Source organism: Arachis hypogaea, chromosome 3, assembly GCF_003086295.3.
Source record: "Arachis hypogaea cultivar Tifrunner chromosome 3, arahy.Tifrunner.gnm2.J5K5, whole genome shotgun sequence".
NCBI classification, from domain to species: Eukaryota; Viridiplantae; Streptophyta; class Magnoliopsida; order Fabales; family Fabaceae; genus Arachis; species Arachis hypogaea.
Genome location: NC_092038.1, coordinates 128007557 through 128033959, shown reverse-complemented (window position 1 = coordinate 128033959; position 26403 = coordinate 128007557). Strand labels below are relative to the sequence as shown.

General features: G+C 37.5%; 1 non-coding gene across 1 annotated transcript; it reads right to left on the bottom strand.

Annotated features, from left to right (window-relative positions):
- Positions 1 to 24732: 24732 nt before the first annotated feature.
- TRNAG-GCC (transfer RNA glycine (anticodon GCC)) lies at positions 24733 to 24803 on the bottom strand. Its single transcript has one exon. It is a non-coding gene; the product is annotated as a tRNA-Gly (tRNA).
- Positions 24804 to 26403: the final 1600 nt, after the last annotated feature.

The following is a 26403-nucleotide window of genomic DNA, read 5'->3' as shown; positions in this document are numbered from 1 at the left end:
TCAGAATCAACATTACCCTTGTCTTGACCCACTTCTCCATTACCATTGTACTAATCTTCCATCACCTCATCTTCTCCCTGCCTTTCTTCATCACGATACACATCCTCATCGTCTACCTCTACAACTTCTACCTCATCATCAGATACCTCGACTTCATCTACATACTCAAGATTTTCTAGAACAGGATGCTCAAAATACAAGTGAACAATGTTACCATTTTTCATAGCAGCATCACACATACTAACAACATCAGCATCCCTCTTAAGCGGCCTTAAACCATTTGATAAGTTAAAACCAGGCTCCAACCAATGAACGTCTTTAAACCCTGTGTAACCTAAATCGAGAAACAACTCTTCTACCAGAAATAAATTACAAGTATCCACACATACCCTGTCAATGTTGCTAACAGTACCCCCAGAATATTGCATTCCACCCATTTGATTGCTTTCTAACCTACCCATGTGGTGTATCACAAATGTTATGAGTGCTGACATCTGAAAGTTCAAACAGAAAAAATACACATTTTAATACTAGTACAGCACCAATCAACTACTAAAATTGTTCATCCAAAACAGAAAAAAAACCCTGACTAAACCCTAAACCAATGCAATACGACAAACAACGCATGCATCAAGTGACAAAACTTTAATGCCCGGAAATCCAAATTGTCACATACTTAGTTGTCATTTTTTTCCATCAAAGACCATATAGCCACAGCAACATGAACGAAGACAAAGTTCCTAATGGCAAAGAGGCAAAGATATTACGCGTACCTTGTCAGATGAACAACCACCAACATGCAACAATGTCCCTCCAAACCAGCGTTGCGGCGACGATAGACTGACGATCGTCTTGGACGGTAACTTGAAAAGGAGAAGATGGAGAGGCTACTATGACTCAAGTGTTAACTCTTTTACTCTTTTTGACCCTCTTTCATAGTGTTAAAATCTTTTAACTTCTTAATACATTAGTTGAAATTAGGTTATTAATTAGGAATTAGGGTTATTGAATTAGGAAAATTGGGAATGAATTCAGGTAAGCTTTCCGTTTGCCACACAAGCTTTTCCGTTTGCCACATCACACACTTCTATCAACGGAGAAAGCATCACTTGCCGAATGGGCATTTGGTGCACGTTTTTAAATTATCCAACGATATTTTTGTCTATAATAAAAGTGAGGGGCATTATTGTCAGCGTTTACAAAATTCGGGGATATAATTGGTGGTTAACCCTAAAATAAATCTCGCTATTGAGACAATGAGATATCTATACAATACGTACAATAGACTGTTTATTTAGCCTAATATGAATTAATAATATAATTTAACTATCAGTAACCCTCATTTCATATGGCCTTTTATCCTTAATTTTTTCCTAATTCAAATTTTTTCCGTTTAACCCTTCTACCTCGTCGTGATCCTAGCCCCCCAAATCCCATTGTTCGTTCGGCAAGACCCCACCCACTCCAGCTGCCGCCCAGCTGTCCGCGCAGTAACCTGCAGCCAACCGATCTGCTCCTGTGCAACGTGGAGCCTCTATTTCCTCTAACCAGAGCTATAGCTCCCAGCTTCGTCGCGCTTACGCCCTCGCGGGAAGAAACTCCATTGCTCCTCACGCGGCTAAACATCCGTCTGCTGAGGAGTCAACATCCATCATTGCTGACATGAATTGCAGCACCGAACCCCCTAGTGCGCGACATCTTGGTGTCTGCCTGAGGCCTGGGTCTTGTTTCCTGCGCCTGCTAGTTGAAGCCGTGACCATTGGAAGGGTCACAGTCTCAGATCTGTTACGACAACCTAACCCCGAGCGTCGTCAAAAATCTACGGTTAGTGGGTCAATTTCTCGTGTGAATGATTCCTGTTTCTATTTCATCTTATTATAGATTCAGATTATTTTGCTGAGATGATTGATCCTTATTTCTTATGTACTCAATAGTTGCAGTTTCAGTAAGTTTGAACATGTAGAATAATATGTTGGTTTAGATGGTTGCAATTGATTTAAGTTTAGCGCGGGAAGAATAATATGTACTCAATTTTTTGTTATAGTTGCTGACTCTTGTATATGAGTACCTTTTGTTGGCATGTAGGAGTGCTCTATGTAGATTTTTTTTATTGCTGTGCTACTTCCTCTATTATGCTAATTGTTTGTTAAGCCATTTGGCGTGACCATTGTTCGAGTTGTTCTTGTTATAATATTGCAATGACTTATATAGTGTAGTTTCGATGTCTAGTAACTTATTTAAACATGCAATGGTGAACTAGTGATCAATGTTTAATGTGCGCACTAGAGGGGTTTGTGCATTATTTCTACTTATTTTTGTAGGGAATGTGGTTTGGGTCAAAAGTAGCAGTTAGGTTATTTATTATTAATTTGTCATGTTATGTTTTTTTTCCTTGTTATAAAGTGAAAATAACCTTGCATTACATTGCAGAGGACCAATTGCGTGATCAGGTATTAGCATACTCAGAGCACCTAGCACGAGGACGTTGACGCGATGGGCTGAAGGATTACCACCAGTGAAAAAGGCCAAAGGCAGGAAAAATTAGCATACTCATACTAGAGTGTAACTTTTGATATACTTGTTTTGCTTATACACTGGTTCTAGTCTTGGAAATTTATTTATGTGAAACTAGGAGAACGTAACTGTGGACCCTCTTTTACCTTTTGTAATTTTGTGAATATGTTGGTCTTCATTCACTCAAGCATGACATTCTAAAAAATGCATGAAAGTGAACATTCATTTTCTCTGTGAAAGGAACCATCCATATTTTAGCTAAAACGAACATCCGTCTAACTATGTTTTTATTCAAGGATTTATCTTTAGTTTTCCAAAGTTAAACGACTTGAAATTGTTAAGCATCGAGTTCTTGAAATTTGAACTTGAGTCGAGTTTTCATGAAGCATTCTGAACAAATGTTACAACAAAAGTGAACATCCATTTTTTCTGTAAAAGTAACCATCTAGATTCTTATTATAACGAACGTCCAGTCTTTATTCAGAGATTTATGTTTACTTTTCCAAAGTCAAATGACTTGAATTTGTTAAGCATTGAGTTCTTGAATTTTGACATTGAGCCAAGATTTCACGAAGCGTCCTGAATAGACGCTATAGTGACCACGGTCTGAACATCCAGTTATATATAAAGATGAACATCCAACATTTGTGAGTAGCGATAATCGTATAATCAATAAGTGGGATCGTATAATCAGAATGAACATGCATCTTGTCTAATTAATTAACCATCCGGATGGATACAATAACGGTGAACATAATTAATATTTAGCAACGAACATCCAAATTTTTTTTAAATAAACCCATTCTTTCTGGACCAGATAGCCGTTTTTGTCTATAGTATATAATACATGAATTATGTACTGAAAGTCATGTCCAACAAAAACTAACTATTGTCGAATGAGCTTAACAAAGACATGAACCCACCAAATTGGTGGGGCTCATTGCAACCAACATGAGCACCGACCTCTAGAGTCCAAACCTCGTAACCAAGATCCGTCTATTCACTTCCAACCTCAATAACATTCGACAGTTGCATGGCCTACAATTCCAAAAAAAAAGATAAATCCTTAGTATATATCATTTGCTTGAAACCTCACTAACCAGCACAAACAATGCAACCATAAAAAAGAAATCAAGTCAATCATTCTACCAAGCACATAGACCAAAAAAGAAACCTCACTAACCAGTACAAACAACGTCACTATACATCGCATACATGAACATGCAGTAGATACAACTACCAAGCACATAGTCCAGACATCAATTTCAGAGCCAATGGTGACTAGAGTTGTTTTTTTTTATTCATTTAGGGTTTATCATGTTAGATCATATGTATATTCTAAACTGAACAAGTAGGAAGCATATTAAGTCGCCCATCCATTGATAACTAACTCTTGACTATTTAATTTTCATTATCAAATTAAATCTTAATGATGATAATAACATTCGCTGTTTTTCATATTCAACAATCTCATGCTTATACATGCAATTTTAATTAAGTCATATAAATACCAATAAAAGTTAGTTCAAGAAAGACCTAGTTTCATCCAACGTCACATTAATATGCCATGCTTAATAAACACATACAAAGTTCTCACATACAAAAGCATACCATGAACATAAAACCTTCATAAATTTGGTTGAATCATGAATGTTTATGATGTATTATTTGGGTAAGCATTAAACATAAAAATAAACATGCCACTTGCATTGAGTATGAACATCTATTTCACATGAAAATAACCATTCATTATCTATGCATTCAATGAACGTTGCTCACCATATTAGATTTCTCACTCTCGATGATATCATGGTTTGCTACATGTTCATGTGTATGTGATGAATTCTCATTGTCGCCGGAAGATGGAACACGACACAGCGGTTCAACCAAATTGGACTCCATTAAAGAACTTTCGCGGAGTGATAATATTAAGACAAACCTAATATGTAAAATGTTGAGGAAAACGGGTTGAAAATGTATAATATGCTCAAAAGAAAGTGAGGTTTTCCACAATTAAGGAGCCTAAGTAACTAATAAAGGAATAAATACAATTAACGCGCAAACAACTTAGACTAAAGCAATTTAGAGTGAATTGAGGCTAGAAAGCTTGGTTATTGCAATTGTATATTGAATTTGCAAGAGTTAATCAAAATTAGCACAAAGACAATAATCAAGGCAATAATAAAGAAGCCCACTTATTCATGTCAAAGAATATAAAATAATCACATAAACACAGCCCTTTGTTCAAAAAGCAATAATTTTGATGAAAACCAATTTTAATTGCTCAAAAATTTCAAAGAACGAGTGATGACGCATGTGATCATTTATATTCAAAACCAACATGAATAAATCATTTCATTCAAATCACTCAATAAAACATGGTATGCACCTCTTAAAAATATACCAAACAATTGATAACATCTGAATTTTTAACCAAATTGATTTTTTAATAAAAAATCACAAATGTGAATTATAATGCCTCATGAGAATAGAATTTAAGTCAAATGCTAGCCATACATAAGATTGAAACAAAAAGATTTTATTTAGGCATTTCATCGAGCATATGGTGTGCATCATGTGTAAATAGAGCATTCAGTTCAATAGAACCAACAATCAACCCATAAAATTCAGCCAGAAATACTTCAATCTAGCAACACATATTAACTAGTCCTAAGCCTAATCTATATGTAGAAACCAAAATTAAAAGCAATGAAATATATAAAATAGAAAGAACCGGGGACAAGGAAAGGGATGGAAGCTGCATTGATGAAGGAGAGAAAGAAGAACGGAGGCAGTGATGGTGTCGCTGCGGCACAGAATTTAGCCGCTGCTGGGTTGCACCGGGGTGTTGCTCTCTGGAGCTGGCAGGCGCGAACAGGGGTGTGGGGCAGCGAACACAGCAGGGAGAAATGTGGAAAGAGGAAAGAAAGCGAAAAGAGAGAGAGTGGGTGACGGTGGTTGGTTGGCTTGGGGGTGATGGTTGGGGTGATCTGAGTTGAAAAAATGAAGAAGAGAGATAAGGGTTGGGTAGAGAAGAAGCGATGGAGAGAAAGGAGATAACGGCGTATTGAGAGAGTGGTTCGTTGTTTTGATTCTATAACTGACAGTAATCCTAATTTTTTTCAAACAATTTAAAATTAACTAATTGCCTATAATATATTTAAACTTTTAATTTAATCTTATTGTATGCATTGTACAATACCTCTATTGCCTCCTCATATTTGTCCTATTAGAATTAAGGATCCCGCTAGGGAGACAATTGACTATTTGTATAATGGACTATTAAGTTACAAAATGAACATCCCCTATACTATCTAGAATAACTATCCGAGTATTAGGGATAATAAACATCTTTCCAAAAGATTAAACTGATTTTGGGGTTCATCAAGGATCAAACTCTTGACCTTTTGGATCTAGCGTTCTAATACCAAGTCATCATACCACTCATCCCAAAAGGTTCAGCTGATGGAAAAAGGTAACACTAATGGTTATATATCTAATACTTTATAAACTTCTATTGTACACATTGTACAAATATTCCATTGACTCCTCGTACTTTCCTTAAAATTAAATATATTAGTGTGTGTTTGGACGGTCGTTTCTCAAACTAAAGTTATTCCGATCCACCTTTATTAGTGTGTGTTAGTTTTACCGCCGGTAATATATACTACTGTGTGATAGATAAGAATTTAAGGTTTGGTTACACACATGCTAACAAAATTAACCCTTTATGTATTTCTAGTGGTGTTTGGTTAGAATTTCTCATGATTTTATGACGCCAACACTCTTTGATTAATCCATTATTTAATTATTATTATATTTTTATTAAAAGTGTGATAAACGCTAACTAATATGATAATGTCAAATGTCAACCATTAATGAGTACGTTTAAAATATTTTGGGAATCCATTGTATAGCTAGGCAACCATAAAAAAATGATACAGAAGTTTTCATGGGTATAAACTATTAGTAACATAATTAATAAACATATCACAAAAACTAAGTATTGACTATCATGGAAACCATTATTATATTCAAATGAAAAGGCAGATATATAATGCTCAAAATAATAATTTAGAGCCTTAAATCAACATCTTTTCGTCACGTACAATTTACATATATTTAAATTTGATTTACAAAATATTTATTCAATATATTATTTTTAAAGACGATAAAGCTTAATTTTAATACCTAACAATATATCAAAATTTTTATATATATTATAGGATAACCTCTGTTAAAATAAGAAAATTATAGCAATGTTCTGAAAACCGGTTCGAACCGGCCGGTCGGACCGGTCGAACTGTGAACCGGACTGAAAAACGGATCGGTCAATCATCAAAACCGCAAAACTAAAAAATCGGAATTGAACCGGCGAACCGGCCGGTAATCGGTCGGTCGAACCGAACCGTGACCTGGCCGGTTTTTAAGTTAGGAACAAAACGTTGCCGTTTTTGAGTTTTTTTCCCTCTGAAGTCTGAATCCTAAATCACGAAAACTCCCAAGGCTGAGACTGAGATCCCTAATTGGCTTCGCTGCTCTCTCTGCTTCAGTGGTTCCCATTGTTGATGATTCTTCTTCGAGCAAGCTTGCTTCACTGAAGTCACTAGCGTCACCGCGTCACACAGGTCGAGGACTCGCTGTCGAGACACCGCCGTCGCGCCACCTAGAGCCATTGAGAACTGAGAAGTGAGAACGCCTCACTCTCACACGGGTCGAGCCACCGCAGCAGCCGTGGAGAACTGAGAAGGTGCCTTCGCTGTCTCCCACCGCCTCACTCTCACTCTCCCTTCCCCCATCTCTGCTTCTTCTCTGTATTCCAGGTCTCTGCCCTTCCCTTGTTCTATTCATTTTGTTGCTATAGCTAGTTAATTTTGATTAGCTTAGTTAGTTAGAAATGAATGTTAGTTGATTAGGTGGTTAGCGAATCTGAGCTGGATAGTGGATTTAGGTTTGTTTTTAATAATGATGATGACTGAAAGTGTTGCTATTCTATTGATTTTCTTGCTTTGTTTGTGCTGTATGGTTTGATCCTGTGCCAATTTGGCTTGATTGATGCTGCTGCATATTGATTTGTTGCTGCCTTGTCCTGCCTGTTGATGCTGAGTCTTGTTTTAATTTGAGCCTAATCACTGGATTCAGTTAGGAGCATTTGTGTGGATTCATGTTGCTTGCTTGTGCAGTGAGGATTTTTTCTGAATTCCTGTTTCATTTTGTTCTGATGCTGTGTTGTAAGCCAGTATTTCTGTACATAGTTTAAATATTTACAACTTTTTTTTGCTAAAAATTTATGGCTAATTTGGATTTTCTGAGGAAGATTCAAGATTTATTATCCCTCTCTTGAGTTGAATGAAGTTTTTGTCAAAGTTAAAAGAATGCATCTGAGCAATTGCAACATGCATTGTTACTATTACACACAGCAATTTGATGATTTGTTTGATCTTTGTTGCCTGTATTGGTGTGTGTTGATGGCCTGAAGATTTGAGCTATTTGTTAGATATGAGTTTAGATTGTGAGCTTAATTGCAGAAGAGGTCTTGCTACTTTGTTGAATTCTGCAGTTTAATCACCAAATTAAACTTTTTTAGTCTACTCTCTACATCTCTTTCTACCTACTCTATATGTGTATATGCACATTTTAATTTCTTGTAAGCAACTCATCGTGAATAAACATTGTTTCCATTGTTTACATAAGGGGTTTTTTGAGGTATACATACTTGCTTCTCTCAGTGTCTTTGTCTCTGTCTGTCGGTGTCTCTGTCCCCTTTTGCAACCATTGTCTCTTTTATAGTGATATCTGATATGTGGTTTACTGATATAGTGAAGTTTTGTGAACTCTGATTCAAGTTATTCAACTATGAACTGATATAGTGATATAGTGATTGAATAATTGTTTTTATGTGAACTGTGAAGTGTGAACTGATATAGTGATTGAATAATTGATTGAATAATTGTTTGCTTGTTTCAACTGAATAATTGAAATTGAAATTGAAATTCTGCAACTAATTGATAGGTAGGTTTTGTTTGTTTATTTCTCTTGAATTGAAATTGAAATTCTGCAACTAATTTTCTGGTTTGAGTGAGTAAGAGTCAGCTTTTTCTGCTATTTAACTTCATGTTGTTTTATGCTTATGTGTTTGTTCATTCTTGGGGTGTTACACTAATATTTTTGTTTTGAGTCTTTTGAAAATACCAAGGTGTTATATTTTGGTTTATGTAATACTTTTAATTTGGATGATATTTCAAGATTTATATTAGACTATAATTATATTTTAATGTGTTTATTTATATTTTATTTATTATTTTATTATAAAACGATTTTTTTGGTTCAACTACGATTGAACCTATGAACCAATAAACCAGTAACTAGAGCGGTTCGATGACCGGTTCGGTTTTCAGAACCTTGAATTTACTAGAAAAAAAATTTAACCAGTCTTAAATAATTATAGTATATAAGACTTACATATAATAAAAATCACATATTCAATAATGATAAATAATTATCATGTTATTACTTTATCAATTTCTTTTTTTTAAAATTGCTTTTCTACATTATATACCAATCAATAATCAAATAATTTTTTTAAATGATTATTCAAATAATAACTATAATAATAATACTAATAATAATAGTTACTTTTACGAATACACGATTATTGAATATCAACTTAAAATATTTATCTTTATACCAATTTAAAAGTAAATATAAAATATGCAATTAATATAGTTAGAGATATAATAATTTATGTATTTCCTTTTATCAATTTAAATTTGTGAAAAAAATAGTTCTATGACCAAAAGTTTTAAAATCTGATATTTGTTATTCTTCAAAAGAAAAAAAATAATATAAAACAAAGAAAAAGAAAAATAAATATTTATATAAAAATTTAAACAAATTCAAAAAAAAATTATTTAAAAAAAATATAAAATTATAATTGTTCGTGTATCTCCTGTTATTAAAATTTTTAAGAGAAATAGGTTAAAAACACACCTTTAAAAAAGTGAAAATAAAAGTAACTGCTATAACTAGTTAACAAAACTGTTTCTAAAAGAAAATTCCTCAGATGGACTCCAAGTTTTTCGGGTACATTCCTGCAAGTTAAATAAACGAATATAATGCAAGAAAATCAACACATTTCAGACTACTAGAATCACCACGATATATTATTATAAAAAGTAAAAACAAACAATTTTGGATAAAACAATGTTGAATGTTCTACCGTTGATATGACTTGTTTCTTTGACCATACACGTAGATGATTAAGATCTATATTGTCCTCAATCATGAACAATAAGATCGACACGTTGGTCTTCATGCTTTCATTAGTCTCCATCTATTCTCATCCAAATCTCAAACACATACGATCATCAGTTAGAGTCACCAAAATGAGGACAAAAATTATCCATTTATTTTATACTTCCTCGCGCAACTTGTGTGAATACGGGCGAATCAACTGCAGTTGGTATTTTCTTCAGCTTCAACATAATAATAATAATAATTTAATTTATATGTTGGAAAATTAAATTAGGACCACTTCAAATGCGATGGCTGAATGAATGTCTATTAGAATGTGAATGTGACATCCATATTAAATTATTAATCGGTGCGATCCAAACACAAACATTGACAATCAACTACCTCGCTCCTTTGTCGTTTTCATGTTAATAAGGTACGAATACAATACGTGTATTCACTGTAGCCACTCTCCGTTTTATACATAAATAGCCAATCATCAGGGTGTATCTTTTATAATATAATAAATAAAAATTTTATTCCTATACTAAAATTAATTATTAATATATTTATATATAAATATATATATATAATTTAATTTATTTTTAATATATATTTATATTTTAATATATATTTTATATTTATAATTAATTTTAATAACTAATTTTATAGTATATACATAACATAATTGATTAAATTCTTATATATGCCTCTTTCCATTTTAATTATAAGAAATATTATAAAGTAATAATTTTTAATAATTGTAATTAGTATTTGATAAATATAAATATTCAATTTTTTTAATAAATAATAAATTATATTAATTTATGTATGTAAATTTAATAAATATAAATATAAATGATATTAATTTATGTATATAAATTTTTATAAATATGAGTATAAATTATTAGTGAACAAATATTAATTTAAAATAATAATATTTATTATTCATATAATATTATTGTTTAATTATTGACATGCGGAATAATTTGGTATATTATTTTATTTATGGCAACTATTCAAACACTTATATATATTTAACTTATTAGTATATATTGCAAAATGTAAAATAAAGTAAAGTACGACTTTGTGGATGATAGACTGGACAAATTAAAGGCAGGTGGAACATGCTTATGTTAAATGCAGAACATGATGTGTTTTTTTTTTTTTTTTCTCTCGGCCTTTAATTAGTTTGACGAGTATGTCTAGAATATGTTATATTATTCCAAAAGGGATGAGTAACTGTATTCGTTTATTATTAGGGATAACTATGATTTTGGTCGCTAACGTAGAGGTCGAAAATTTATTTCGTCTTCGGAGAGGGTGGAGAGGGGAGAGAAGGGAGAAGTCATGCCGCCGCACCGCTGCCCGCCGCTCCCCGCTTCTTCTTCTTCTTCTTAAAGCGTAAAGGAGAAAGGGAAAAGGGAACGCGAAGGGAGAAGAGGGGAGGGGGGTTCGGGAGGAAGAGGAAGAAGGAGAAGGGTCTTCGTCGCCGCCACCGGTCTTCATAACTGCCGCCGTTCTTTGCTGCCGCTGCCGCTCTGCTCCTCGAGGAGAGGGGGAAGGGAACGCGAAGGGAGAAGGGGGGTTTCGGGAAGAAGAGGGAGAAGGGGAAGGATCTTCGCCGCCGCCACTCTTCACTACCGCCACCACTGCTGCTCCTCGTCGTCTCCGCTGGATCTCACTGCCAGATGTTGCCGCTACTCCTCTTCCTGACTCGACGTCGGCGCCAGCAGATCCGCGAGGGGTGAATGTCGTGCGCCGGTCGCTGTTTCTGTTCCTCCTCTTCGCTCGGCCGCTGGTGTCGCTGCTCCTTGCCAGTTTCTGGTTTCTGGTTTTTTGTGGTTTCTGCTGCTTCTGCATGCTTCTGATTATCAATTTAGTTTCTGTGTTGTTGTTGTTCTTCTTATTCCATTATCGATTGATTTTTCTGAATTCTAAGTTATGGGTTTTCGTTTATCTGATTTTGGGTTCTGAGTTTTGACAATGATGATGATTTTGAGTTCTGGGTTCTTGTTGTTCTTTTGTTATTGTTGTTCTTCTTTTATTGTTGTTTGTTTGAGTTCAGATGATGATTTTATGAGTTTTTATGATGATGATTTTTTGAGTTCTGAGTTTATTAGTGTTGTTTTTGCTTCTGCTTCTTATTTGCTTCAGCTTTTGGGTTCAGCTTCTGGGTTCAGCTTCGCTTTTGGTTGATTTGGGAAAGAATGGGGTATTTTTGTTCGAAAGACGATTTTGAAACAAATTAAAACTTTGTGGATCATTTTATAGCGAAAAAGACTGGAGACAAAATAAATTTTCGACCCCTATATTAGGGACCAAAATCATACTTATCCCTTTATTATTATTACACTAAGAAAAATTATTAGTTGATGAATTGCAAGGAACAATCTTCTTTATTTAATTTGATGGAGTAATCAAATCACAGTTCACACACATATCTGAGTTTCATGCTGAGTTCCATGCTAGCTAGAACTCTCTTTTTTCTTCATTTTTACGATGCATATCTGAATCTCACACTAGAACCTATCTATTTGCGTATATCAAATAAGTAGCCACCTGGTAGAAGATATAACTCTTAATATATAGAGGATATGTATAACATGGCACAAAACAGATAACATACATTGGACACCTGGTCCTTTTTAACTTTAATTTATTTTTTATAATAAATTTTAAATATTTAAAATTATTTTTTATTTTTAAATTAAATATTTATTTTTTATTTTTTAATAAAAACACTATTTTTTTACGCACCATAACAATCACTTATGTACTTATATTAATTAGTTTATTTGGATTACTGGTACGTTATACTATATACGCGTATAGCTTGGGCAATTGTTTACATGTGTGGTTGCATTCAGCTATCAACTCACCAAGGATATATAGGTACATGCCTTAGCTTATTGAGATTTTGTTTTTAAATTAAAAAAAAAACATTATTCTAGCTATCAAATAACACTTATATTTTTTCAATCGTGAAAACTATAAAACTCAAATAATTCCACAGCTTAAAAAAATTACAATTATATATGGGCATGAAAATTGTTCCGAGGTTTACCTAGAACCGGACGGTGGTTGGGCTTGTTTGTGAGGCCCAAGCGTTGGAGGAGTGTGGTCTACGACTTGGTTTACGTCTGGGAGCCGCCTCCGAGTTGTGTATGTGAAAGAATGGGGGGTGGTACCTGCAAAGACACTCCAATGCCTAAGTCAGCAAGAGTGTGAGCAGGTCTAGAGAGCATTGGGACTTAGAGATACCTGAGGAATGTCAGTGTATTTATAATGGTGAACCAATAACCACCGCTGAAGTAGTTCCGCCTTTTAAGGTGGATAACTGTTTCTTTATCTTAGGGAGGTTGAGATATGGCTCCTAGAAGTGGGTAGAGAGATTTTAGGGGCAGTTACTCATTTGAATGAGTGATTATCTGCCAGTTAATCTTCGTCCCCGACTTCTTTAGGGTTAGTCGTGATAGGAACCGACTTCATAGGGAGGAGGTCGGTACAAGGCGAAACTCAACCTTTTTGGGTTGGGCCTTTTGTTGGGTCCTGGGCCTTATCGTTGGGTCATGGTATGAACAGTGCCCCTACTCGAGCCCAATTTCCTTTAAAATTTGGGTTCGAGTATTCTACTCGGGGTCGTAACCGACTTGTGAGGGAACCAACGTGATTTGTTTGCAACCGACGTGAATTTTCGTGACTTTTGATTTTCACAGTTACATCTAATCAAACGTCGCATCCGTTAGGGGTGTGCGTAGGTATTAATTACCTTGGTAACGGTGCATTCATTAATGACCGCTTCCATTTTTACCATTATGCCCCTAACGTGCTTATAAATGCTTCCCTCTTCCTTCGTTGTTTCGTTTCTTCGATTTTTCAAAATTTTTTTCCTTTCATTTGTTCGTGGAACACTTTCGTATCTGTTCGTGGGATACTTTCGTTGAAGGCTTTCATCTTCCTCTACTCCTTTTTAGGCAAAGGTTGGTTCTTTCTTCCCTTTTATTAAGTGCTTCTGTATGCCTTTTATTTTCTTTTGAGAGAGAGAAGGTGACGTCGTAGGTTGTTAGATTTCATGCCCCTTAGGAACTCTCGTTTTTTATTCTTTTTTCTTTTCCCTTTGTAGGTTTTCATCATACCCTAGGGAAAAATGTCTTTTGTAGAAGTTCTTGCTCAGTGGGTTGATGTTACGGTCTTGGGGGAGGAACCCTTGGTCGATGCCGAGTTCATCACCAACCTTCGCACTCATCACCATATTTGTACTTCTGAGGAGGATGAGTCGAAGTATGAATTGGTGGTCCCGGGTCTGGAAGACCGGGTTTGTTTTGGGAGGGATACTGAGGAGGTCCCTCATTTTTTCTACATGTATGAAAGCATGATTACCCGTTTGGGTGTTTTTCTTCCATTTTCTGATTTTGAAATAGCTGTTTTGCGTCACTGCCGAGTTGCTCCTACCCAACTTCACCCCAATTTTTGGGGTTTTCTGAAAATTTACCAGTTTATCAGCCACGCCTTAGATTTTCCGACCTCTTTGAGAATTTTCTTCTATCTTTTCCATATGACCAAGCCCTTCAGTGGGCTAAATAACAAGCAGCAATGTGTGTCTTTCTGAGCCATACAAGGTCGGAGAGTTTTCACCCTTTTTGATGAATCCTTCCATGACTTTAAAAATTATTTTTTCAAAGTTCAAAGTGTAGAGGGTCACCACCCCTTTTTCCTGGATGAAAATTTTGTTCCTCGCTTTTCTCTGTATTGGTTGGAGGCCTCCCCCTGCGATAAATATGGTTTGGATGACTTGGATGAGGTGGAGGCAGCCATTGTGGGGTTCCTCCGAGAAGTGTGGGGGAGGGCCCCATATCTGGATACCAAAAAATTTCTCCAGGGGTCGCCGTCCTTTGTCCAGGCACAATTAGGTAGCCTTTGTCTTTTATACTTTGTTTCCGACTTGTATCTTGTTTTTCCGACTTGTCTGAATTTTTTGGCTAATAATTGCTTTTACAGAGATGGCGAAGAAGAATTCCAGCGAATCTTACCAGAGAGTCCAGGAGGCCAGGGCAAGATCTCGCGCCACGGCTGGCGGTGCCAGGGTAACTAGCTCCTCTCTTCCTCCTCCTCCTCCTCAAACTTTGGGGACCCCTTCTCGGCCTATTGTTATTTCTTCCTCGGCTTCTTTTCACCCGCCCCTCCCCCCGACCTTCTCCTGAGCCAGAGAAGAAGAAGTGTAAGACTTTAGAGTCTTCCTCTTCTTTTGAAGGTGAGGCTAAGGTGGATGCTCCTGCATTTGTCCGGAAATACATCTATCCCCATACCCGTATAGGTATGGATGATGTTTCTGTTCGGAACCACCTCACTATTCTGGCTCAGGAGAGTGTCAGGGCGGCGGCGGTGTGCACCAAGTTTCTTGATGTTTTTGAGAAGACTCCTCTTAGATCTCTGGGTTCAACTTCGAGGGTTGAAGAGTTGGAGGAAAGGCTTCTCATATATCAGAAACATGAGAAGGAGTTGGAGGAGGAGGTCGCTAAATTGAGGGAGGAGATGGATGATCTTCGGGAGAAGGGGAGAAAGTTACAAGCCCAATGCAATATGGAGGAGGGCTTGAGGAAGAAGGCGCAGGAGAGTTATTCAAGCTTGTTCAAGGATCTCGTGGAGGTGAGGAAGGACTTGTTGAATTCTCGGACTGCTTACGCCGAGTTGGAGGACTCTATTACTGAGGGAGCCGAGGAGGCTTGGAGGATTTTTAAGGAGCAGGTCGGCGTCCTTGCTCCCGATTTGGATCTCTCTCCTTTGGACCCTGACAAAATTGTCATTAATGGGGCCATTGTGTCTCCTCCCCGACCTGTATCTGAGTCTGAGTTGAAGACTCGGGGTCAGAGAATCATAGAGTCTCCTCCCCGTCCAGACAATGCTCCGAGTTCTTCCGAGACTCCCGAGACTTCTCTTCCAACTCCTGTAGGTGCCTCTCTCCCTGGTCCTGATGGCGCTCTGACTCCTCTTCCTGATTCTGGTGGTGATCCTACTACTCCCGGTGGTGATACTTAAAAAATTTGTTGGCTATATGGGGGCCCGGCCTGTGGGTCCCCCCCTTTTTTGAACTCTTTTTATATCTGTGGTAGTAATGGTACACTGACATTTCTCTTGGCCTTTTAAGGCCGTAAACAAAAAATATTTAAAAAACCCTTTTTTGGATAAGGGTAACAAAAAAAATATTTATAAATACCCTTTTTTTTTATAAGGGTTTAAGTTACCTTTTGTGTGCATGCTTTTCTGTTTTTGTTTGATACTTTAGAAAATTTCTCCGACCTTTTTCTTGAAAAACCTTTTCTTTGGCTTGTCTGTCTTTATGAGCTTGACAGTCTTTTGGCCTTAGGTTTTTTCGATCTCTCTTTTCCACTATTCCTTTATACTCAACTTTGTGGTTTATTGAGCTTTTATGTCTTAGGTTATTTTTGCGATGCGTTTTTCTTCTACTCGGTTTTTCATTTCAATTTACGGGTCGAAGTGTTTCCGAGCTTCTCTACTCGGGTTTTCATTTCGACTTATAAGTCGGAGTGTTTCCGAGTTTCTTACGATCAACTTATATAACCTCTTTACACCGACTTGTACCTCGTCATTTTATCCTGACGACCATCTAGGTCGGTTCATGGGATTTTCACGTTTTGTCGAGCTTAAGTCGGCGCGTTTCGTAGAAAAGAAAATAAACAAGAAGGATTTTTTATGAGAGATATTTGAAAAAGATCTTTATTTATTTGGAAAGGTACTTTTTACTGCTACTAAGGGCTTTTAACAACTTGTTCCCCTTAGGCTCTACTATGATGCCTCGTTAAAAACCCTTTCTTCAGAAAAAACCCTTTGTTTTTTGGGAAAAAATCATGAAGTAGGGAAAAGAGTGCATCAGGGAGTAGAGTTCGCTTTTAACTATAGTACCTTTTCATGTTGCAAGCATGCCACGACCTTGGTAACTCGGTGCCATTTAGGTCGGTCACCTTATAATAACCTCTTCCTAGGACTTCTCTAATCTTGTATGGTCCCTTCCAATTAGCAGCGAGTTTTCCTTCCCCTGATTTATTGACTCCAATGTCGTTTCTGATCAGGACCAAGTCGTTTGAGGTGAAGCTTCTTCGAATGACTTTTTTGTTGTACCTGGTGGTCATCCTTTGTTTCAACGCTGCTTCTCTTATCTGGGCTTGCTCTCGAACTTCGGGGAGTAGTTCGAGCTCCTCTTTGTGCCCCTGTATGTTTTTGTCCTCATCATGGAGAATCACCCTTGGACTTTGTTCGCTGATTTCTACTGATATCATGGCTTCTACGCCATAAACAAGTCAGAAAGGTGTTTCTCCAGTGGCAGATTGTGGCGTCGTTCGATAAGCCCATAATACTTGTGGGAGCTCTTCTGTCCAAGCTCCCTTTGCTCCTTGTAGTCTTTTCTTCAGCCCTGCCAATATGACTTTGTTGGCTACCTCGGCTTGTCCATTGGCTTGTGGATGTTCCACGGAAGTGAACTGGTGTTTGATTTTCATGCTGGCCACTAGGCTTTTGAAGGTAGAGTCAGTGAACTGGGTTCCGTTGTCTGTAGTAATGGAATGGGGTATTCCAAACCTTGTGATGATATTTTTGTAGAGGAACCTCCGGCTTCTTTGGGCTGATATGGTGGCCAATGGTTCTGCTTCTATCCACTTTGTGAAGTAGTCTATTCCCACGATCAAGTATTTGACTTGTCCTGGGGCATGGGGAAAAGGACCTAACAAATCCATTCCCCATTTTGCAAAGGGCCATGGAGAAGTGATACTGATGAGCTCTTCCGGGGGAGCCACATGGAAATTTGCATGCATCTGACATGGTTAACACTTTTTCACAAATTCTGTGGCATCTTTCTGCAAGGTCGGCCAGTAGAATCCAGCTCGGATCACTTTCCTGGCTAGTGACCTTGCTCCGAGATGATTCCCGCAGATCCTACTGTGAACTTCCTCTAACACCTCGGGGGTTCTTGAGGTCGGTACGCACTTTAACAATGGCATTGATATCCCCCTTCTGTAGAGAATATTTCTCACCAAAGTGTAATGTTGTGCTTCCCTCCGAATTTTCTTGGCCTCTTTTTCCTCTTTGGGAAGGATGTCGAATTTCATGTATTCGACCAAGGGGTTCATCCATCCGAGGTTTAAACCGGCTACCTCAAGGACCTCTTGTTTGTCTTCTATTTTTACCACGGAGGGTTCCTGGAGAGTTTCCTGGATCAGGCTTCTGTTATTCCCTCCTGGCTTGGTACTGGCTAACTTGGATAGGGCATCTGTTCTGCTATTCAGATCCCGAGCTATGTGTTTGACCTCGGTTTCTGCAAAGCGCCCAAGGTGTTCCAGAGTTTTTTCCAAGTACCTCTTCATATTTGGGTCCTTTGCCTGATACTCTCCACTTATCTGGGAGGTCACCACTTGTGAGTCGCTGTATATCATCACCTTTGTAGCACCGACTTCTTCTGCCAGCTTCAATCCGGCAATCAGGGCTTCATACTCGGCCTGATTATTTGAAGTTGGGAATTCAAATTTGAGGGAAACCTCTATTTGGGTTCCTCTTTCATCCACCAATATTATGCCTGCACCGTTTCCTGTTTTATTTGAGGATCCATCTACATAGAGTTCCCATGTAGTTGGCTTTTCCTCTTGATCTCCTGCGTATTCTGCAATGAAGTCGGTGAGGCACTGGGTTTTAATCGCCGTCCGAGTTTCATACCTCAAGTCGAACTCAGAGAGCTCTATTGCCCATTGAACCATTCTCCCTGCGACATCCGTTTTTTGGAGGATTTGCTTCATGGGTTGGTTCGTGCAGACTCTTACTGTATGAGCTTGAAAGTAAGGCCATAGCCTTCGTGAGGCTACTACTAAGGAGTAGGCAAACTTCTCTAGTTTGTGGTATCTTAGCTCGGGTCCTTGTAAAACTTTGCTGATGAAATACACTGGATACTGGCCGACTTCGTCTTCTCTTATCAGGGCTGACGCGACAGCCTTGTCTGCTAAAGATAGATATAGGACGAGGTCTTCTCCAGCTACAGGTCGGGTCAGAATCGGAGGTTGGCTCAAGAATCTTTTGAACTCCTGGAATGCCTCCTCGCATTCAGGAGTCCATTCGAACTGATATCCCTTTCTCAATAAGGAGAACAGTGGAAGGGATTTTAGTGCTGATCCTGCCAAGAATCTGGAGAGGGCTGTGAGTCGGCCATTTAGCTGCTGGACCTCTCTTAAACAGGTCGGGCTTTTCATTTCCAGGATAGCTCTACATTTATTGGGATTGGCTTCAATCCCTCTTTGTGTCAGCATGAACCCTAGAAATTTTCCCGCCTCTACCGTGTAACCTTATGGTGTCAAAGACTCGCGAGAGGTCTAACAAGAGGTCGACTTCTTTCTTGGTTTTCACCAGCATGTCGTCGACGTATACTTCCATTAGGCTCCCAAGGTGGGGAGCAAACACTTTGTTCATCAGCTTTTGGTATGTGGCCCCTGCATTTTTTAATCCAAATGGCATGACCACATAGCAAAAATTTGCTCTGGGCGTGATGAAGGATGTCTTTTCCTGGTCTGGCTCATACATCGGGATTTGGTTATACCCCGAGTAGGCGTCCATGAACGACAAGTATTGATACCCCGAGCTGGAGTCTACTAGGGTATCAATACTTGGTAGTGGATAAGGGTCCTTAGGACAGGCCTTATTTAAGTCGGTATAGTCGACACACATTCTCCATTTGCCATTTTGTTTTTTGACTAGCACTACATTGGCTAGCCATGTTGGGTACTTGACTTCTCTGATGAAGCCGGCTTCTAGGAGCGCCTGTACTTGTTCTTCTACTACTAGGGCTCGTTCTGGGCCGAGCTTGCGCCTTCTCTGTTGCATGGGTTGGGACCCCGGGTAGACCGAGAGTTTGTGGGACATGAGCTCGGGGTCTATCCCAGGCATGTCGGAGGCCTTCCAGGCAAAGAGATCGGAGTTGTCTCTTAGGAGCTTAGACAACCCTTGTTTTAGGGTTTTCCCTAGGTTGGCTCCTATGTGAGTATTTTTTCCTTCCTCTTTGCCTACCTGTATCTCCTCGGTTTTTCCTTCCGGCTGTGGTCGCAGCTCTTCTCTAGCCCTTGCACCACCAAGTTCTATTGTGTGAATCTCTCTGCATTTTCCTCTCAGGTTTAGGCTTTCATTGTAGCATTTCCTTGCCAATTTCTGATCTCCCCTTACCATTGCTATCCCCGCTGGGGTCGGGAATTTCATACAAAGGTGGGGAGTAGATACCACCGCTCTGAGTCGATTAAGGGTAGCTCTACCGATTAAAGCATTATATGCTGACCCTACATCGATGACTATGAAGTCTACACTCAGAGTTTTTGATTTTTCCCCTTTTTCCAAAAGTGGTGTGGAGGGGCAAAAATCCCAGTGGCTTTATTGGCGTGTCGCCTAATCCGTATAAGGTGTCGGGGTAAGCTCTCAATTCTTTCTCATCCAACCCTAGTTTGTCAAAAGCGGGCTTAAAAAGGATGTCCGCTGAGCTTCCTTGGTCTACTAGGGTTCTGTGGAGATGGGCATTTGCTAGGATCATAGTTATTACCACTGGATCATCGTGTCCAGGGATTATTCCTTGCCCATCTTCTTTTGTGAATGAAATGGTAGGGAGGTCGGATGATTCTCCTCCGACCTGGTAGATTCTCTTGAGATGCTTTTTACGAGAGGATTTGGTGAGTCCCCCTCCCGCGAACCCTCCTGAGATCATATGGATATGTCTCTCCGGAGTCTGCGGTGGTGGGTCTCTTCTATCCATATCGTCTCGCTTTCTCTTCCCATGAATGTCCGACCTTTCTATGAGATATCTGTCAAGCCGACCTTCTCTAGCCAGCTTTTCTATCACATTTTTAAGGTCGTAACAGTCATTTGTGGAGTGACCATATATTTTATGGTACTCACAGTAGTCGCTGCGGCTCACCCCTTTTTTATTTTTAATGGGTCTGGGAGGTGGCAGCCTTTTGGTATTGGAAATTTCTCTGTATACATCCACTATAGAAACCTTTAGAGGGGTATAAGAGTGATATTTCCTTGGTCTATCGAGGCCGAGTTTTTTATTTTTCTTGGTTTCCCTCTCCCTCTCTTTTGTTGAGGGAAGGTGCCCAGGTTGCCAACTTAGATCTCTCAGCTTAGCATTTTCCACCATGTTGATATACTTTTCAGCTCTTTCCTGCACATCACTTAAGGAGATGGGGTGTCTTTTGGATATGGACTGTGAGAAGGAACCTTCTCTAAGCCCATTGACTAACCCTATTATGACTGCCTCAGTGGGTAGGTCTTAGATCTCTAAACATGCTTTGTTGAACCTTTCCATATAGGCTCGTAAGGATTCTCCGACCTCCTGCTTTATTCCCAGGAGGCTTGGCGCATGTTTCACTTTGTCTTTCTGGATAGAGAACCTCATCAAAAACTTTCTTGAGAGGTCTTCAAAACTGGTGACCGACCTCGGAGGGAGGCTGTCGAACCACTTCATCGCCGCTTTCGATAGGGTGGTCGGGAAAGCTTTGCATCGCGTAGTGTCGGAAGCATCAGCCAGGTACATTCGACTTTTGAAATTGCTTAAGTGATGCTTCGAATCCGTGGTTCCGTCATAGAGGTCCATATCGGGGCTTTTGAAGTTTCTCGGAACTTTTGCCCTCATTATGTCCTCGCTGAAAGGATCCTCCCCTCCTAGGGGCGGTTCTTCTCGTTCTTCACGGGAGTTCTGACCTTTGAGGAAGGATTCTAACTTCAAGAGTTTTCTTTCTAGCTCTTTTCGTCGTTCCATCTCCTCTTTTAGGTTCTTCTCAGTCTCCCTTTGTCGCTCCCGTTCCTGTTCTAACTGTTCCAGGCGACTTTGGTGGACGTGGACTAATCCCATGAGTTCAGTTGCGTGGGATGGTCCATCTTTCTCCGATTCGCGCCCTTCTGAAGAATTCGCCTTCGGATTTTTGACTCCGGAGGTACCTTCTCTGTGCTGATCGTTGGTTTCCTGGTGAAGGGTCAAGTCTGCGTCATTGTTTCCGGCGTCCAGATTCTCTTGTTCAGAATCTGATTCCACATGACCCTCTTCGGGGGATCTGTCCGCCATCACTGGTTGATCTCTCGGGTCCCCGGCAACGGCGCCAATGTTCCGAGGCTTACCTAGAACCGGACGGTGGTTGGGCTTGTTTGTGAGGCCCAAGCGTTGGAGGAGTGTGGTCTACGACTTGGTTTACGTCTGGGAGCCGCCTCCGAGTTGTGTATGTGAAAGAATGGGGGGTGGTACCTGCAAAGACACTCCAATGCCTAAGTCAGCAAGAGTGTGAGTAGGTCTAGAGAGCATTGGGACTTAGAGATACCTGAGGAATGTCAGTGTATTTATAATGGTGAACCAATAACCACCGCTGAAGTAGTTCCGCCTTTTAAGGTGGATAACTGTTCCTTTATCTTAGGGAGGTTGAGATATGGCTCCTAGAAGTGGGTAGAGAGATTTTAGGGGCAGTTACTCATTTGAATGAGTGATTATCTGCCAGCTAATCTTCGTCCCCGACTTCTTTAGGGTTAGTCGTGATAGGAACCGACTTCATAGGGAGGAGGTCGGTACAAGGCGAAGCTCAACCTTTTTGGGTTGGGCCTTTTGTTGGGACCTGGGCCTTATCGTTGGGTCAGGGTATGAACAAAAATCATGTTGAAATTTGAATTGATATACGATTTTGCTATTAATTAAGTAAATAACTTATGTATGTTACAGTTATTCTATGTTTTTTTATTGAAAAGTAATAACAGAATAAATAAAATTAAAAAAATAAAAAACAAAAAATTACTTAAAACATAAAACGGTTTCGTTGAATGCTCAAATTCTTTTTAAGACAACGAAAATTTGTTTGATGAGTACGAGTCTTCGTTGTAGTCTTTGTCATAATATTTATCACTTTATTTTTATCTCTCTAGATCAACCGTACGACAACGGAAGCGCAAAATTGCGGCAGTTCTTTTGTAGATTAGTGGCGGTTTTAAACCGCCGCGAAACAGAATTTCAGCGGTTTGTTAAGCGACGCCTGTAAGAGGGTGGTAATATGATTTTGCGGCGGTTCTAAAGAACTGCTGGCACAACCACCGCAAAATCATGAAATAGCGGCGCAGGATTTAGAAGCGGTTTAAAATCGCCGCTATCTGTTAAAGGTTTATTTCAGCACAAATTTGACAGCGGTTTAAAACTGCTGCTAGTTGACAACCGTTATTTTCTTCAAATGTATTTGGCGGCGGTTAGAAACCGCCGCTATCTCATATCACTTTTTTCAAATTTTCTACTGCTATTTTATAACCACCGCTATGTTTCGGTTAAATGGCCGCAAAAATATTGTATTGTACGCTGACAATCAATGCTCTTTTTAATTTGAATGTACTAGGATTTTCTTTTTGTTTTCTTTTTGTTATTTTTGGAATATTTCTTAATATTAGTATGTTAAATTATTTTATATCTGAAAAATAAACTAATGGAAAACGACATTAGCAAAACTAAATCTAAAATTCATATAATTATCCAAATATCAATAAAATGTATTTCTCGTTAAGAGTTGCATAGTCAACACCAAAAAAATGTATATTTAAAAAAAAAAAGAAATTCCACAATCCTAAGATCTACTTTCTAATCTGTCCCTCCAACGAATTCATCCATGCGACAACTTCTGATGGAAGCTTCTCAGCTTACCCTTGAAATAGACATATCAGAGCACTCTCCATTGCCTGCATCTTTATCTTCCCAGTTGCTACTTCATCCTCCATTTCCTATCTTTTTGTCTTCTCGGGTGCTACTTCATCCTCCATTGCCTTCCTTTTTAATTTCTCGGCCGCCAAATTATTTTGGTGGGGGTATCTAAATGGAACAACCCCTCCCCCAACAGGTTATTAGATGCAGTTGGGGTTCAAAACAGCCACCAATTCGGGGTCATTAGGAGCGGAGCCTGGAAACGCAACAAAAACCACAGCAGCTCACTTGACCTGCGGTGTTTTCTGAGAACGTTGGTAATTTGGTGCAGCTAAGAGGCGGTTCTCTTGTAGTACGTGATATCCAAAATTTTACTAAAAAATCAACAAAATCAGAATTATTCTATAAATTATTGATAAGAGTAAAAATATTCACGCAATTTATTTCACAAATAATATTTTTTTTATCTTAGGTTCCAAATTAAAATATATCTTCTTCAAATAATAAATATTTTTTTGTAAAATATTATGATTCTGAATTATTTTTAAATAGTCTTATTATCAACTTCTATTATAAAATTTTAGTTTAAATTCCTAATACACCAAATAAAATTATTTTTTAAAAAATTCTAAATTATATATATATTCTTCTAAATATAAGAGACTGTCTCGAAATCGACTGAAATAATCTTCGAAAGAGAAGCGGTATTTATGAAACAAAATATTAAACATTTATGGAGTAATCCTGAACTCTGTGGACTATGTCCACGTTCACCAATAAAAGAAAATCTTAATTAGATATTTTACAAAGTAACTTCTAGTGTTTATATATATGCTGCATCACGCCATCACCTTAGTATTTAGTAACACCTAATAAGCATATTTATTATTAGAATCTTGCTTACATCTGTTTTAATGATATATTTTAAGAATATCACAAAAAATATTTTGCTAAACGTTATTAAAAATAATTTTTTATATTTTTAATGTATTAAATACGTAAAAAAATTTAAAAAATACCTATTATTATACTATTAAAATATATCCTTAAAATACATGATAACTAGATTTTTATTATTCTTCTTCTTTGGATCAGTAATGGAAGAAAGGCTTGGACCAATTACTATGCGAAGTACAGTTGGAGCTAAGCTTGAAAAAATGGTTTGGCCCAACTGAAGTTTTGTATTTACAAAATGGTTAAAGGATCTGACCATCAAAAACTCAAAAAATAAAACGAACAAGAGCTTATTAACCCAGAAAAAAAAAAGAGAACCTGCAAAAATATGCACCAGCCGGGAATCGAACCCGGGTCTGTACCGTGGCAGGGTACTATTCTACCACTAGACCACTGGTGCTTGATGGATACCCTTTTTCTAAGGATATTATATTTACTTATAATAATGTTTTTATCCAAACACCAAAATCAACTACTAAAATAAATCACTTATATATTTGTGTATAAATATATATGTGATTTAATTTATTTTTAATGTATATTTATATTTTAACATATAATTTATATTAGTAACTAAAGTCTACACATAATATAATGGTAATGTTTTTGAGGATCTCAACTTACAAAGGACACTAACGATACAGCTACAGAGTTCTTTAGGTAATTTTTGCCATCACTAGTATCACGTTATATTTGTTCTCTTGGTTATTTTGTTCGCTTTTTCCGTTTGTGTTTTCTTTTGGTGCGTGCTGTAATCCTCGCTTACTAACTTATGGTAGCTTCTGTACTTGTATTTTCTAGGTGGTGAAGCAAAACCTCTTATGTGTTGTACAACTTAATCCTGATGATGTCGCTTCATATTATGAAACAGTAAGTACCTTTTGCAAGGAAGGATGAAGATATTGAGCGGTTGCTGTTAGTCAAGGTTAATCATGTATTTTCATTTCAAAGTCTAGTCTTTGTGTGGGACGTCAGCCGTTACTAAGTCATGCAGGCCAACATATCATGCCATCCAAAATTCCCAAAGCCCTGTTAGTAAGAGAGAGTGAATCTTTTCAATTTTTTGTTTAGTTATTTAGTAAAGTGTAATATTTTATTATTGAATTTCTTTTTCATTTAAAAGAATATAAGGCGGAAAATCATATTCTACTATTAAAATAAGAGAAAGTTTAAGGGATGAGTATTTTTTATTAAAGGATGAGTATTTAATTAATAAAAGAATAAATAATCTTATACTATTAAATATAATCTTATAATATTAAAAATATTAATAATAATTAATTAATTATTATAAATTATAAAATTGGTTAGTTTTTTAATATTTTTTAAAAAAATTAAGAGGATTTTTTCGGACTAGTCCCATCAAAACTGCCAACATACAATACCTTCTGAAAGACGAAAATTTCATATAATATTAACTGATTTTGTTTATATATATTAAAAAAGGGAAAAAAAAAGAAAAAAACTGATGTTGCAAAGTGCGAACTGGCAATAGGCTTATAGGCCAATAGTTATTAGGGGGTGCACATGAGCGGGTGAAGCAGAATTTGATGGGATTCAGATTCGACTCAAAATATACATTGGGTCTATTTATTAGATCTGAATTCAACTTTAGACCCGATAAAATTAATACACTTTTGCGTTATAATTATACCGGGTGAAAATTGGGTGAAAATCGAGTCGTTAACATTACATTACGTTGATACCTTCTTATAAGATAACATGTAAAAATATCCAAATTTCCAAGACTCCAACCATTATTTAACATGGTAAAATTCACTTAGAAAAATATAACAAGAACCAATCCTTCTTTAAAATTAAAATATAACCACAATCAATACTAAAATAAAACCACAATCAATACTAATATTGTTTAATAATACCAAATATTTAAATCAATACAAATAACACAATATTATACATTAGTCTAAAGTCTTATGTATTCTAAACATAAAACATTAATTTATAGTCTTATAATAACTAATAACACAAAATATTAA